This window comes from Coregonus lavaretus (assembly GCF_964263955.1).
Source record: "Coregonus lavaretus genome assembly, contig: HAP1_SCAFFOLD_306, whole genome shotgun sequence".
Lineage (NCBI taxonomy): Eukaryota > Metazoa > Chordata > Actinopteri > Salmoniformes > Salmonidae > Coregonus > Coregonus lavaretus.
Window position 1 is genome coordinate 253,184 of NW_028159426.1, and position 17,205 is coordinate 270,388.

Genomic DNA, 17,205 nt, shown 5'->3' on the forward strand with positions numbered 1-17,205 from the left:
TATGTCATATTGCTGCTTGTAGCCTATAACTGATGCTTCGTGGTCTTCTGCTTCCATCTATTGGAAATATTTAGCAATTAAAAGTTATTAATTCACGTACAGACATTGGTGAGGCAGCTGAGAAATAACGTGTATCTTTCTAGTTAATTCCTTAGATCAGTCTCAAACCTGCCCCACCTATCCCACGCCAATTGCTAGACTTTCACATAGAGGTTACTAGGTCACCCAGTTCAAAACACATTTGAAAAATAAAACTAATGTCTTGTTTATTACATTTACATTTTACATTTTAGTCATTTAGCAGACACTCTTATCCAGAGCGACTTACAGTTAGTGAGTGCATACAATTTTCATTTTTATTTTTTTATACTGACCCCCCGTGGGAATCGAACCCACAACCCTGGCATTGCAAATGCTATGCTCTACCAACTGAACTATATCCCTGCCGGCCATTCCCTCCCCTATCCTGGACGACGCTGGGCCAATTGTGCGCCGCCCCATGGGTCTCCCGGTCGCGGCCGGCTACGACAGAGCCTGGATTCAAACCAGGATCTCTAGTGCCTTAGACCACTGCGCTACTCGGGAGACGCTGAGCGTAACTGGACAATATGCTTGGCGCCAAACCGTACATGGACGCGGACAGTTCTGTACGGGGACGTGGGCAGTTCCAGAACGCGGACATGAGCTGAGCAACACAATAAACTAAACACAGTCTTTACAGTGGCTTACATTAGTAAAATGCATTTTTTTAAATTATGTAAAACAAACATTCTAAGTTTTTTTATAACAATATTTTGAGATCTGGGCCCATATCCACAAAGTGTCTCAGAGTAGAAAATTGGTCGTATAAGTGCTGATAATAAAGACTTCTACTCTTATGGGTATAAATTAAAGCTATGAATGAAGTCTCTAGTCCCACCTAGTCGGCAGATATGTAGGACACCTCATGAGCTGTCCTAACCAGTTAAGAGTTAACAGCAGGTGTCTTGATAATACTAAAGAATAATGCAGTGAGTCAGTGGTTCCTGTGCCACATGTAATTGCTTTGGAGTAGTTCAAAATTATGTTTTTATATTTCTATATGATCAATCCATAAATAATATAGACCTACATGCAACCATATGTCTTGTGCTTTATGCAATGATTTCTGTATAATAATTATGTATAAGTGATACCATTAATGTCTGCATAGCATTTTGTCTTAATTTTGGCAGATTAACTCATGCTTATTTCTGAAGATTAACTCAAGATTTCGCCCAGTGACTAAGGAGTTGGAGCTGTGGCAGGAGTTGGACCTATGACAGAAAGGTGGCTGGTTCGAATCCCAGGCCGGGCGCTGGAAAAAACGGGCGGGCTTGACCTGACCACTGGAAGGCTGCTGGGTTCACATCCTCAAAACAATTACCCTTTGTTGATCAGAACTCTAGAGGTTATTTTTCACTGAACCCCAAAATATATCTAACTTTTAGTGGTTCCATATATTAAGGAAGTGATAGAAGCATTTCTGGTTCTATAAGGAACCTTATTTTCTAAGTGTATATAATAAACACGCTTTTCTTTTGATTATTTAATTACCTACATCATGTTTTTTCAAGTTATCCCTTTGGAGCGCAACATCACGTTATTAAAAAAGAATCCTAAATTGGGCATGGCTATAAATTGGGCAATTGAAGGCATCTTGGGCGAAATATGTGTTGGATGAAAATGAACATTGTATGCAACGTTGTAGGCAACATTTTTGACAAGGGACTTGATGCCTACGATGCCAAAGCTATTTAGAGTTGTTAAACGGGTGTGAAGAGTGTGTTGGTATAACGGTAATATTGTCAAAATTCCGCTTGTAACAACCATCAGAATTGGTTAAAGAAATATGCATTCCATTATATTAGGCAATAATGAAGAGTAGGCAAAGTGGTTGTGTCGTATTAAAATTATATCAAATGTTTTACATTGCAACGAGTCCAGTCAGGGTGCTGCAGAACCCCTGCAGTACCTCCACTGACCCCGGATTGAGAACTCCTGATTTAGCAGATGCTCTTATCCAGAGTGATTTACAGTCAGTGCATTCATCTTAAGATAGCTATTTATTTTGTAAATAAACGTAATAAATTCTTCATAAAATTGTCATCTCACCTTTTAGCTTTGGTGTCATGTCCCCCAGAGAGACTCATTTTAGAGGCAGGGCCCCCCTCCTCTCTCTCCCCAGAGAGACTCATTTTAGAGGCAGGGCCCACCTCCTCTCTCTCCCCAGAGAGACTCATTTTAGAGGCAGGGCCCCCCTCCTCTCTCTCCCCAGAGAGACTCATTTTAGAGACAGGGCCCACCTCCTCTCTCTCCCCAGAGAGACTCATTTTAGAGGCAGGGCCCCCCTCCTCTCTCTCCCCAGAGACACTCATTTTAGACCACTGACCCCTAAACAGAGATGCAGCATCTTGGTTGTGGTGAACACAGTGACAACTAATTCTAGAATGTCAATTGTTCTCTTTTACTCATGATCTCTTAGAAATAAAACATTTACTAACAGACATATCCAAACAGTCGGGTGATGTAATTTAATCACATGAACATTGTTACGTTCCTCAACAAGAAATAAAACATTGTCTCTCAAACAGAAGAAGGAACTAACAAAGAGTCACTAACAACAACCAAAACGAAACAGGGGGTTTTAGGAGGGGTTCTGAAAGACACTCATGGGGGTGTCCACTAGTGATGGGAAACAGAGGCTTTCTGAACGCTTTGGGGCTTTCACCAAATTGTGCCGAAAACGGAATGGATAGATTTGAGGACTAATAAATAACATTTAGTTATGTTACAATCAAAACATTTACAAAAAACTGAACAGCCTATGCTTATAGAAATTCATCATTTAAAAGTTAGAAATACAATGTAGCCAGTTTTCAAAGATAAATCTAAATCTATACACGTGGTCCTCTGTAGCTCAGCTGGTAGAGCACGGCGCTTGTAACGCCAAGGTAGTGGGTTCGATCCCCGGGACCACCCATACACAAAAATGTATGCACGCATGACTGTAAGTCGCTTTGGATAAAAGCGTCTGCTAAATGGCATATTATTTATTATAGGTATTTGATTCTGTGCATCCACAAGACAAGACACTCACTCACTGTTCCGAAGGCAGAGGCACCTGTCAGGTGAGAAATGGAGGAGAATATCTAGACTAAGACTGTTAGTAGTGTCCAGCAGAGGACATGGAGGAGAATATCTGGACTAAGACTGTTAGTAGTGTCCAGCAGAGGACATGGAGGAGAATATCTAGACTAGGACTGTTAGTAGTGTCCAGCAGAGGACATGGAGGAGAATATCTAGACTAAGACTGTCAGTAGTGTCCAGCAGAGGTAAATGTTTTGGAAGCCGCAGCGGGATCCATCGACTGAGGGGTCAAACAAAGCTTTTTATGTCATTTGTATGTCTTTGCCCTGAGCTATCTTTCCACCTGCTAAGGTGAAATATCTATACTGAACAAATATATAAACGCAACATGCAACAATTTCAACGATTTTACTGAGTTACAGTTCATATAGGGAAATCAGTCAATTGAAATAAATTCATTAGGCCCTAATCTGTGGATTCCTGGGAGGGCATAGGCCCACCACTTGGGAGCCAGGCCCACCCACTGTGGAGCCAGGCCCAGCAAATCAGAATGAGGTTTTCCCCACAAAAGGGCTTTATTACAGACAGAAATACTCCTCAGTTTCATCAACTGTCCGGGTGGCTGGTCTCAGACGATCCCGCAGGTGAAGAAGCCAGATGTGGAGTTCCTGGGCTGGCGTGGTTACATGTGGTCTGCGGTTATGAGGCCGGTTGGACGTACTGCCAAATTTTCTAAAACAACGTTGGAGGCAGCTAATGGTAGATAAATGAACATTCAATTCTCTGATATGTTGTGTCGAATCAGTACTGCTTTGAAAACTGCAATGTCGCATCGGAGCTCCAGTATTAATCGACCAATCCCTAGTGTCCACTGAATGTTGACTAGCAACAAGAAAGTGGTACCTAAAAGACTCCCACCATGAGTGCCCATTGAAGTGGCTCCAGACGAGGACATCTGAAATAAAAACCCTCCAACTTACAATATGGAGTAAAAAAACAAGTGGAGCAAACCAAACCAAACCAGACCAAACCAGACCAAACCAGACCAAACCAGACCAGACCAAACCAGACCAAACCAGACCAAACCAGACCACACCAAACCAAACCAAACCAGACCAGATCAAACCAGACTCTCTCCCCAGGGGTAGCAACTCCTCTCTCCCCAGGGGTAGCAACTCCTCTCTCCCCAGGGGTAGCAACTCATCTCTCTCCAGGGGTAGAAGTTCCACTCTCCCAGAGGTAACAGTAGTGGTAGTCGGTGGTGGTGGTTGTAGCTGTGACTGGAGTGAGGCCTGTCCAGGGACTTTTCTAGGATTTAAAGACATTGGGGGCTTAGCCCAAAGACAGTGTGGGGGTCCGGAGCATTTCAACAGCTAAATGCATGAATTTGATGCACTTTGAGATGAACATTGAGAGATTAGAACATTGAGAGATTAGATATTTCTCAGGTAACTTGCACCTTCCCACCTGCCACAGCAGACACTGTCAGTACTCAATCACAGTTGCTTCTGTGGGTCTCTCTACTCAGGAACACTCTCTACTCTGGAACACTCTCTACTCTGGAACACTCTCTACTCTGGAACACTCTCTACTCTGGAACACTGTCTCCTCTGGAACACTCTCTACTCTGGAACACTCTCTTCTCTGGAACACTCTCTACTCTGGAACACTCTCTACTCTGGAACACTGTCTCCTATGGAACACTCTCTACTCAGGAACACTCTCTACTCTGGAACACTCTCTACTCTGGAACACTCTCTACTCTGGAACACTGTATCAACTGGAACACTCTCTACTCTGGAACACTCTCTACTCTGGAACACTCTCTACCATGGAACACTCTCTACTCTGGAACACTCTCTACTCTGGAACACTCTCTCACTCTGGAACACCCTCTACTCTGGAACACTCTCTACTCTGGAACACTCTCTACTCTGGAACACTCTCTACTCTGGAACACTCTCTACCATGGAACACTATCTACTCTGGAACACTCTCTACTCTGGAACACTCTCTCACTCTGGAAGACCCTCTACTCTGGAACACTCTCTACTCTGGAACCCTCTCTCACTCTGGAACACCCTCTACTCTGGAACACTCTCTCACTCTGGAACACCCTCTACTCTGAAACACTCTCTACTCTGGAACACTCTCTACCATGGAACACTCTCTACTCTGGAACACTCTCTACTCTGGAACACTCTCTACTCTGGAACACCCTCTACTCTGGAACACTCTCTACTCTGGAACACTCTCTACTCTGGAACACTCTCTACTCTGGAACACTCTCTACCATGGAACACTCTCTCACTCTGGAACACTGTCTACTCTGGAACACTCTCTACTCTGGAACACTCTCTCACTCTGGAACACTGTCTACTCTGGAACACTCTCTACTCTGGAACACTCTCTCACTCTTATACACTGTCTCCTCTGGAACACTCTCTACTCAGGAACACTCTCTACTCTGGAACACTCTGTACTCTGGAACACTCTCTACTCTGGAACACTCTCTCACTCTTATACACTGTCTCCTCTGGAACACTCTCTACTCAGGAACACTCTCTACTCTGGAACACTCTCTACTCTGGAACACTCTCTACTCTGGAACACTGTCTCCTCTGGAACACTCTCTACTCTGGAAAACTCTCTACTCAGGAACACTCTCTACTCTGGAACACTCTCTACTCTGGAACACTGTCTCCTCTGGAAGACTCTCTACTCTGGAACACTCTCTACTCTGGAACAATCTCTACTCTGGAACACTCTCTACTCAGGAACACTCTCTACTCTGGAACACTCTACTCTGGAACACGCTCTACTCTGGAACACTCTCTACTCTGGAACACTCTCTACTCTGGAACACTATCTCACTCTGGAACACTCTCTACTCTGGAACACTCTCTACTCTGGAACACTCTCTACCATGGAACACTCTCTCACTCTGGAACACTGTCTACTCTGGAACACTCTCTACTCTGGAACACTCTCTACTCTGGAACACGCTCTACCATGGAACACTCTCTCACTCTGGAACACTGTCTACTCTGGAACACTCTCTACTCTGGAACACTCTCTACTCTGGAACACTCTCTACTCTGGAACACTCTCTCACTCTGGAACACTGTCTACTCTGGAACACTCTCTACTCTGGAACACTCTCTACTCTGGAACACTCTCTATTCTGGAACACTCTCTACTCTGGAACACTCTCTACTCTGGAACACTGTCTACTCTGGAACACTCTCTACCCTGGAACACTCTCTATTTTGGAACAATATCTACTCTGGAACACTCTCTACTCTGGAACACTCTCTACCATGGAACACTCTCTACCATGGAACACTCTCTACTCTGGAACACTCTCTACTCTGGAACACTCTCTACTCTGTAACATGGTTGTTGTGGATGTTGTATATTATGTATACACACAGGCTATATATGAGACCAAGCCCGAAAAAAACTAATGATAAAATAATGATTGAACCATTATCCAATACATGGCCCACTGCATATTACACACGGCAGAAAAACATTAAAAACAGAAAAAGGATTGAAGATGTCTTTGGTACATAATTGGTCTAGCCTTGACTCCACAATTAAACAAATTCTAGTAATGACCTTTGAGTGATGACTGTATTATTATACATACTGGATGGACTGGTTACCTTATGTTACACTCCACACTTCCTATCCATGAGTCTGGGAGAGAACGTAAAGGCCCAGGCCATGCTGTTGGTTCATTGATTGTGCAGGGCAGCTTACAGAGTTAGCCTTCCGGTTTACAGAATTAGATTTTAATATAGTCTAGTAATAGGAAGAAAACACATATGTTCATAATTAATAGGCAGACATTACCGTTAGCTACAGAATATCTCACCACCGTGCGTTTCCATCTCCTCCCCTCTATCCTTCATTCATTTTTCGAGCGCGCAGAGAGAAGGGCTGTCAACAGTTTAGTGAAATATGTTTCCTTGTGAAAACATGTTACTATTGATGATCCAAAACAGATTCCACCTGGTTTCCCAAATGAAGCACTGGGTAGCTGCAGGAACAGGGTTGGAGAGCCCATGGCATACAGAGTTTGGGCGGAATATCACCTGTCCCGCAGCGAGAGGCTGCATGCTCCTCAAACAGTGGTGGATTTTTGGAGTATACACATGATTGAAAAACTAAAAACGTACAGTCAGGAAAGCAGCATCCATTCACTAGTCGAGCTGTTCCCCTGACCCTGTTCATGCCCATTTGATAATCGGACATTATAAATTGAAACCAATTGTAAAATATTAAGGCCAGGCACCACAGGCAAAAATTGTGATTTTGCTTCCATCTGTCAATGTTCCGATTTTGGGATATTTTGGAATTATAACTTCCATACTTTCATAAAATGTACAATTACATCGGCAATAATGTATATAAATACTTGATTTGTATCATTTTATCACAACTCCGTCAACTACACCTAGCATAAATTTCGTTTTTGTTAGCATGTTTCATGTAGAACTTCAACCGCTATTTTTCAAACTCTCCATGTTGAATCATATATAATTCAACCGCTATTTTTCAAACTCTCCATGTTGAATCATATATAATTCAACAGCTTGTTTTCCGGAGCAGATCATTACTAGTCCATACATGGCTATTTCCTTTGTGACGTGATGCTCTGTACCTCAGCTGGTAGAGCACGGCGCTTGTAACGCCAAGGTAGTGGGTTCGATCCCCGGGACCACCCATACACAAAAATGTATGCACGCATATGACTGTTAGTCGCTTTGGATAAAAGCGTCTGCTAAATAGCATATTATTATTATTATTATAAAAAGGAGGTATTTACTGACATCCGATTGGTTACTGACATTTAATGGCACTTTCCGGCAACCTGATTGGTTACTGTCATTTAATGGCACTTTCCGACAACCTGATTGGTTAAAAGGCCTCACGTGCCGCACAGCACTTCCTTGTTTGAAAATATCTCCCGCGAGGAATCCATGTAAAGAGAGACAAAATGAGAAAATCTCGAAGAATATACCTACAGTATGTGGATAAAAAATAGGCGATCTCAGTTAGCCAATGAGAGAAAAGCAGTGAATGAAAGAAAACATGAGCCTGATCAGCCGATCCAGGCAGTGGCAGTACAGGTAGAGGAGGAAAATGAGGAGGCCGGCAGCAGCGCGTCGAGACGCACATTAGTTGAGATGAAGATGACAGCTAGCAGCGATCAACCAGACAGCAGACAGACAGACAGCCAACAGTGGCTTTTATTCCACATGTCACAACGAAACCAACGTGTACATGATTTGATTTGCCCTAAGTGTCTAAACACTGGACTGAAAATCACCATAGACCTCCACCAACCAGGGATTCTGTAATTCTGTCATGATAGAATGTGCACCCTGAGAAGGTGATCGTGATGCATTTAGGAGGAGTGTTTCCACTTCCTCCAGGCTGCAGGAGGGCTCCAGGGGAGATGTGGCATTTTATATAAATGTGAGGATGGTTCTTCTAGCACACGAACTTGGACTTGGTTATGCAGCTCTAAAGACAATAAACAAAGTCCTAGGGATTCCTTCCCTGAGTCTCAGCTCATATCAGAGAAATGACAGGAGAGTGACAGGTCAATAAAAAGGGAGAGTAGCCCATTATTGTCAGGTGACTTGCTGTGGATAAATAATATTTAGTAGCCAACTGTGATTACTGAGAAATTAGCTTTACATAAAGTAAATGCATGCTGATATGCTAATATGTATACAGGGTAACATGCTGATATGCTAATATGTACATAGGGTAACATGCTGATATGCTAATATGTACATAGGGTAACATGCTGATATTTAGTCCTGCAGTTATGACTGTAATGTCGACAGACATCATAATAAGTACTTTTTCCCCCCACTTTAGTAGCAGAGATTCAGAGAGGGCAACAGCCAATGGGGAGTGCTGCAAAGCTAATTAGAATACGCAGATAGACCCAGACATAGCAGAGTTGCTGAAGGAGGATGAGGATGCCATCATAGACATTCATGGTTCCTTTGATGGCTCTTGGCACAAGAGATGATTCACTTCCAACTACGGGATAGGTGTGTACATTGGTGCTGGTACCAGCCAGCCCTAGAAAATGGTGAAGATCCACCCAGTCGCAAAAAACATGGAGGCCATACATTCTTTAACTGAGAGGATGCACAGAAAATGGTACCTGTATATCATAGGATGTCAAATGATAACGTCCTCAAAAGAATGTAGCACGGAGGAACCCAGAATGCAAATGAATGTCTGAACTCTAATATGGTCGCGATGCCCCAAAACTGTCTTCTTGGGCAAAAGCCTCATTGCCAGTATGGCAGTAGCCACGTTCAATGAGGGAGCCACTGCTATATCAGATGGGATGGACTAATTGTGTATTGGCAGCACTTTGGCGACACTGGAAGCAATCAGAGAGGAGTTGTGAGAGCTGATGCTGCTTCAATGGAGTGTGACAAGGGTAGGAGCAGGTCACATGACACAGTCAAGAAAGTAAAGCGGCACCAGCAACAACTCAAAGAGGGCCGTACATATGGGGCAGGCATAGCTGATTACTGTTCTGCACATTTCAACAGCCATACAAAAGCCTTGGATGTGACACATTGAGCAAAGTGATATGAGAATTTGGCCAAAACTGCATATTTGCCCTACAGACCAGTATTCAAAGCATATGATCTATTGCTTGAAACAAATGTATTAAACGTGCTGATGTATTTGTAAAAGGTATATTTGATGTGTATTTGTCAGTTTAGAAGTGATATATGAAAAAGAGATTAATTTAATGTGACGTAAATGGTCATATTTATGGAAAGTACATTTTAATTGCATTAGCCTATCTTTATCAGCCATGTTCTCTAAATGACATGTTCCCCGTGTGACAATTCATTTTTCTCAGTCTTCAGAGGACATTAACATTATTCCACACACAGGTTCTTAGGTCTTATAGTCAGACTTTTACTGTGGCTTTTTTTGATATCTTGTGTCGTTTTGATTTGAAGTGTCATTTCATCTGTAAATATATGCAAAATATGCATCCGTCATACATGTAAATAGTGTTTTTTAAATAATTCCATGAAAAGACAATATTTTGATGAACTGTTCTGTAAAAGTCTTACCAGTGAGCGTCTGGAAGCAATGTGTTGAAAAACGGATTCTCCTAATATGCAAATGAGTGCATATTTAATGAGGTGCTGCCTCATTTGCATATTTAACTTATATAATAAATACAACTTGTAATACTAAAATATATTGTATACTTTCAACTGGTAAAGTTTCAGTCTGATGAGAGTAAAGGAAAAACAATCCCTTTTAGTCTGTGGTGCTTGGCTTTAAGAGCAGGTAGGATTTAGTTTCTCCCTGTCTCTGGCCCACACTCCAGTACAGTAGGTGGCAGTAAATCTCAGACTTCCGACTTTAATGAGTTCATGACAACTGGGAAATGGGGAAAAAAAGAGCCCCGACTGGAAACATTTGTTTTAAACGGTCATCCAACTCGGATTCATATGAATGTTGATCTAGGATCAGTTTAGCCTTTTAGATCATAATGAAACAGATTAGATGGACAGGGGGGACCTGATCCTAGATCAGCACTCCTCCTCTGGGAAACTGCATGTATGAAACCGAACACATAGTCGTAGTCTAGTTACAGCAGGTGTTTACTGCCATCTAGTGGAACATACCAATAAACCACTTTATTATCAGGGTGGGGAGACGGCTGAGCTGAAACAGAACGTAAAGACGCAGGGAAAGGAGCATCTCTTTATCAAATCCTCCTTCAGAGTCACATGCAGGTAAAACATTGTGATTTCTATATAGTGCTGTATCTGAAAGAGCATATTCTGTAGTTTCTATGACACTTACCTTTATCAAATAACTCTCCAAATTCAAGAGGTGCAACTCTATTTCCAAATGTCACTTTTCTCAACAATATCTGTGCTGTCAATGTATTTATCACATGACCACTCCAGCAGCAGCATTGCTCTGGCAACTAAGCAAAAACTAGTAACATCATCCAGTTAAAATATGCTGTTCTGTCGTCAATGGATGAATGGCCAATAGAAACCAGATAGAAACTGATAATGATGCATGTGACTTCTGTTTTGGTTAGCCGCAGATGTCGAAACCTACTTGCTCAATATCTTTCCATATCTGGGGAAAGATGAAACCAGGCCAGCAGGTGAGTGACTGTTTGACTGTGGTTTTGAGACACGTGGAGCCTTACATGGGCAAAGGCAGAAATGGGACCATAGACAGATTCTTCACATCAATTTCCCTGTCAGACAAGTTGATTGCAAAGAAGAAGCTGCCCCTCTCTGCGCAAAACAACATATCTGCGGAGAGTGGTAAAGCAACACTCACGGTGTGATGGAGAGTGGTAAAGCAACACTCACGGTGTGATAGAGAGTGGTAAAGCAACACTCACGGTGTGATGGAGAGTGGTAAAGCAACACTCACGGTGTGATGGAGAGTGGTAAAGCAACACTCACTGTGTGATAGAGAGTGGTAAAGCAACACTCACGGTGTGATGGAGAGTGGTAAAGCAACACTCACGGTGTGATGGAGAGTGGTAAAGCAACACTCACGGTGTGATGGAGAGTGGTAAAGCAACACTCACGGTGTGATGGAGAGTGGTAAAGCAACACTCACGGTGTGATGGAGAGTGGTAAAGCAACACTCACGTTGTGATGGAGAGTGGTAAAGCAACACTCACGGTGTGATGGAGAGTGGTAAAGCAACACTCACAGTGTGATGGAGAGTGGTAAAGCAACACTCACGGTGTGATAGAGAGTGGTAAAGCAACACTCACTGTGTGATGGAGAGTGGTAAAGCAACACTCACGGTGTGATGGAGAGTGGTAAAGCAACACTCACGGTGTGATGGAGGGTGGTAAAGCAACACTAACGGTGTGATGGAGAGTGGTAAAGCAACACTCACGGTGTGATGGAGAGTGGTAAAGCAACACTCACGGTGTGATGGAGGGTGGTAAAGCAACACTCACGGTGTGATGGAGGGTGGTAAAGCAACACTCACGGTGTGATGGAGAGTGGTAAAGCAACACTCACGGTGTGATGGAGAGTGGTAAAGCAACACTCACGGTGTGATGGAGAGTGGTAAAGCAACACTCATGGTGTGACGGAGAGTGGTAAAGCAACACTCACGGTGTACAGATGTAAAATAAATAAGTGTTAGCTTCCTCAGCACCATGCACCCCACTGTTGCCACCGGCGGTGACCAGAAGAAGAAACCAGAGACAGTGACAGACTACAATCACACAGAGGTATATACAGTATCTCTACCATATACAGATAGCCTCCCCATCTGCCAAACACCAAATAGGATCCCCTTTTATTATATTACATTCATATTATTACTATTAGTATTATCATTCTATATAATTATAACCTTTTCTATTCTATTTTATTTTTGTGGATGCTAGATCAGATGTCCAGGCTGTACTCTGTAAAAGGGGGTACTCTCCTCTGGCCTGTTGACTGTACTCTGTAAAAGGGGGTACTCTCCTCTGACCTGTTGACTGTACTCTGTAAAAGGGGGTACTCTCCTCTGGCCTGTTGACTGTACTCTGTAAAAGGGGGTACTCTCCTCTGACCTGTTGACTGTACTCTGTAAAAGGGGGTACACTCCTCTGGCCTGTTGACTGTACTCTGTAAAAGGGGGTACTCTCCTCTGGCCTGTTGACTGTACTCTGTAAAAGGGGGTACTCTCCTCTGGCCTGTTGACTGTACTCTGTAAAAGGGGGTACTCTCCTCTGGCCTGTTGACTGTACTCTGTAAAAGGGGGTACTCTCCTCTGGCCTGTTGACTGTACTCTGTAAAAGGGGGTACTCTCCTCTGGCCTGTTGACTGTAGTCTGTAAAAGGGGGTACTCTCCTCTGGCCTGTTGACTGTACTCTGTCAAAGGGGGTACTCTCCTCTGGCCTGTTGACTGTACTCTGTAAAAGGGGGTACTCTCCTCTGGCCTGTTGACTGTACTCTGTAAAAGGGGGTACTCTCCTCTGGCCTGTTGACTGTACTCTGTAAAAGGGGGTACTCTCCTCTGGCCTGTTGACTGTACTCTGTAAAAGGGGGTACTCTCCTCTGGCCTGTTGACTGTACTCTGTAAAAGGGGGTACTCTCCTCTGGCCTGTTGACTGTACTCTGTAAAAAGGGGTACTCTCCTCTGGCCTGTTGACTGTACTCTGTAAAATGGGGTACTCTCCTCTGGCCTGTTGACTGTACTCTGTAAAAGGGGGTACTCTCCTCTGGCCTGTTGACTGTACTCTGTAAAAGGGGGTACTCTCCGCTGGCCTGTTGAGGTGTTCTACAATGTGCTCGACATGACTGCTATCAACACGTGTTGTACAAGCAATGCCTTGACAAGACAGTCAGCAGGAGACATTTCATCATGGATCTGGCATGTGAGCTTGGTGAGAACCACATGAACGCAGAGAAAGAAGCTACAGTCACCAAGCAGGCCGCCAAGACAGCAGGTCCTGCTCTCCCTCTTCCCCAAGAACCACAGCTCCCACTGGGGAAAAAGGAGACACAATGTCAAGACAGCAGGTCCTGCTCTCCCTCTTCCCCAAGCACCACAGCTCCCACTGGGGAAAAATACACAATGTCAAGACAGCAGGTCCTGCTCTCCCTCTTCCCCAAGCACCACAGCTCCCACTGGGGAAAAATACACAATGCCAAGACAGCAGGTCCTGCTCTCCCTCTTCCCCAAGCTCCACAGCTCCCACTGGGGAAAATACACAATGTCAAGTCGGCAGGTGCACACCAAACAAGGCCCATGAAAACTGTGTGCAGGGCAACCGATTTGATTTGTTTGTGGACCCGAAACATTAAGAGAAGATGTGATTGATTTATGTGTAAAGGCGCGGTACAGTGTCTGATACAAGCAACACATGATTGTTTTTATAACTTGTCATGAATATATTTCCACAAAATGTATTTATGCAATTCATCCTTTACAATTGTTCATGCACTGGTACTTTTGTTTAGGAATACAGCAAATCATTTCACCTGAACACCTGGCTAGTTATATTATTATTATTATACTTTTTTAATTTGTACTTTGTCAAAATAAACTGTAAATCGACTTTATTAACTCTATTACTAATTGAATCTACAAATACAGTTGATTAAATGGTTTACACTGTACTGTTTTTATTGTAAGTGAAACAGAAATAGGCTATAGGCCTATTTTGTAGAATTAACTATTGTTGTTATTTTTTTATTGATATATTTCCACAAATATTTCTTCATGCAATTAATCCTTTACAATATATGATGCACTATTTATCAAGCGTTTATTTAACAAACCATGTTTGCACACCTTGCACCTTGCTGGTTGATATGCATCTGATGCATATGCTAAAGTGGACACCTGGTAACTTTCTCTAGCGGGTTCTTATATGCTGAAAGAACAGGCGGTTCTAGTGTTAAGGACTGGTAGATGGGTGTTGCTCATGGATTCACTCATGCTGACCGGCTCCAGTACTTTGTTCTTGACTAAAGCCTCCAAGTCAGCCTTGACTTTTGGTCTGATAGCATAAGGTACAGGTCCTGCTTTCAGAAACGTTGGTTTGCTGTCTGGCTTAATGCTAAGCTTCCCTGTAATGTCGTTCATACTACCCAGCTGTCCATTAAAGAGTTCTCCATGTTTCTTTAAGATGGCAGGTAGATTTGTGTCTCCATGTGTCATTGTATGCACTGATGGCCAGTCCAGTGTGATTTTCTCCAACTATGAACATCCCAGTAGTGATGCATAGTCTCCTTTCACAACATAGAGTGGCAGCTTTTCCGTTTGTCTGTTTACCTGAACTGTGACATCAGTGATGCCTCTCACAGCGACAGATTCACCTGTGTAAGTCTTTAACACGAGGTGCGCTGGTTGAAGTGGAAGGTGTTTCAGTGTCTTTTTTCTGACACAAGAGATACAGCTGCCCCTGTGTCAATCTCCATACGCACCGGCTGTCCCTCTAGCAAGGGGGAGACATAGTAGCCGTGCGACCCGCCATGAAAAAGTCAGGATTTTCAGTGTGACTTCCTGGTCTGATGAGTCACTCACCTCAGTGTTCTCTTACTCAACAGTGTGAACATGTCTATGTGTCTTTCGTTGGAATGCCTGTTTCTTGTTTCCCGTTTTTGTGATTTCTCTGTTCTCTTTTTGTTTCTGGAGACTTGTCCGATGTTGCCCTTTTTACCATGTGCTGGAAAATCCATGTCCTTAAACCAGCATGTTGATACTTGATGTCCCACCTTGCCACAGTGGAAGCATGTGACTTGATTTCCAGGTCTCTGATTTTGAATTGAAACTCTGTGCACTTTTCCTTTTTTTATGATTAACTTTTTATTTATTTTAAAAGGAACACAGACAAGAACAAATAGCAGCAGGAATGGTTATACAACTAGAGACACGATACTGTTAAAATATATATCAGTATATTATGGAAACTAGTTATATCAGATAAATACAATTATAATAAACCACATATACAATCACCCACCTCAGCTGCATCAGACCACCCCAACGCACCCTCCAACCCCTCCTGGGACCACCCCAACCCACCCTCCAACCCCTCCTGGGACCACCCCAACGCACCCTCCAACCCCTCCTGGGACCACCCCAACCCACCCTCCAACCCCTCCTGGGACCACCCCAACCCACCCTCCAACCCCTCCTGGGACCACCCCAACGCACCCTCCAACCCCTCCTGGGACCACCCCAACGCACCCTCCAACCCCTCCTGGGACCACCCCAACCCACCCTCCAACCCCACTTGGGACCATCCCAACCCACCCTCCAACCCCTCCTGGGACCACCCCAACACACCCTCCAACCCCTCCTGGGACCACCCCAACCCACCCTCCAACCCCTCCTGGGACCACCCCAACACACCCTCCAACCCCTCCTGGGACCACCCCAACCCACCCTCCAACCCCTCCTGGGACCACCCCAACCCACCCTCCAACCCCTCCTGGGACCACCCCAACCCACCCTCCAACCCCTCCTGGGACCACCCCAACCCACCCTCCAACCGCCAATCTTTTGTTATGTCTCGTTGGATTCATAACCACGTCTGTATAATAATTCAATAATGATGAGACAGGATACAGGAATCAGATCAACCATTTATCTGGAACGTGATCATCTCAACACATACAAACCCCCATGATGCTCTGCAGCACAAACCCAATATACAACAAATACATACATAAGTAAATGGACACGAAACAAAACTCATAGAGAAATTTAAATGTTCAGTTGTAGAAAGCAGGGCCATGGGATAGGGTCAGAAAGGTCAGTATGTTTGATAACTGGTTACAGAGGTGACATAACAAGCATATGGAAATGTGTCCAGTGTGTGTGTCCGGTGTGTGTGTCCTGTGTGTGTGTGTGTGTGTGTGTGTGTGTGTGTCCAGTGTGTGTCCTGTGTGTGTGTGTGTGTGTGTGTGTGTGTGAGTGTGTGTGTATGTGTCCAGTGTAGATGCGCGTGTGTGTCCACTGTTTGTGTGTGTGTCCATTGTGTGTGTGTGTCTAGTGTGTGTGTGTGTATTAATTATTATTTTTAATTATCCAGTGTGTGTTCAGTGTGTGTGTCCAGTGTGTGTGTGTGTGTGTTCAGCATGTGTGTGTTCATTGTGTGTGTGTCCAGTGTGTGTGTGTCTAGTGTGTGTGTGTGTGTGTGGGTGTTCAGTGTGTTTGTGTGTGTCCAGTGTGTGTGTTCAGTGTGTGTGTGTGTGTGTGTGTGTGTGTGTGTTCAGTGTGTGTCCCCAGTGTGTTTGTGTATGTGTGTGTGTGTGTGTCCAGCGTATGTGTATTGAGTGTGTGTGTGTGTGTGTGTCCAGTGTATGTGTATGTGTGTGTGTCCAGTGTGTGTGTGTGTGTGTCCAGTGTGTGTGTGTGTGTCCAGTGTGAGTGTGTCCAGTGTGTGTGTCCAGTGTGTGTTTGTGTGTGTGTGTTTGTGTGTGTCCAGTGTGTGTTTGTGTGTGTGTATGTTTGTGTGTGTCCAGTGTGTGTGTGTCCAGTGTGTTTGTGTCCAGTGTGTGTGTTCAGTGTGTGTGTGTGTCTAGTGTG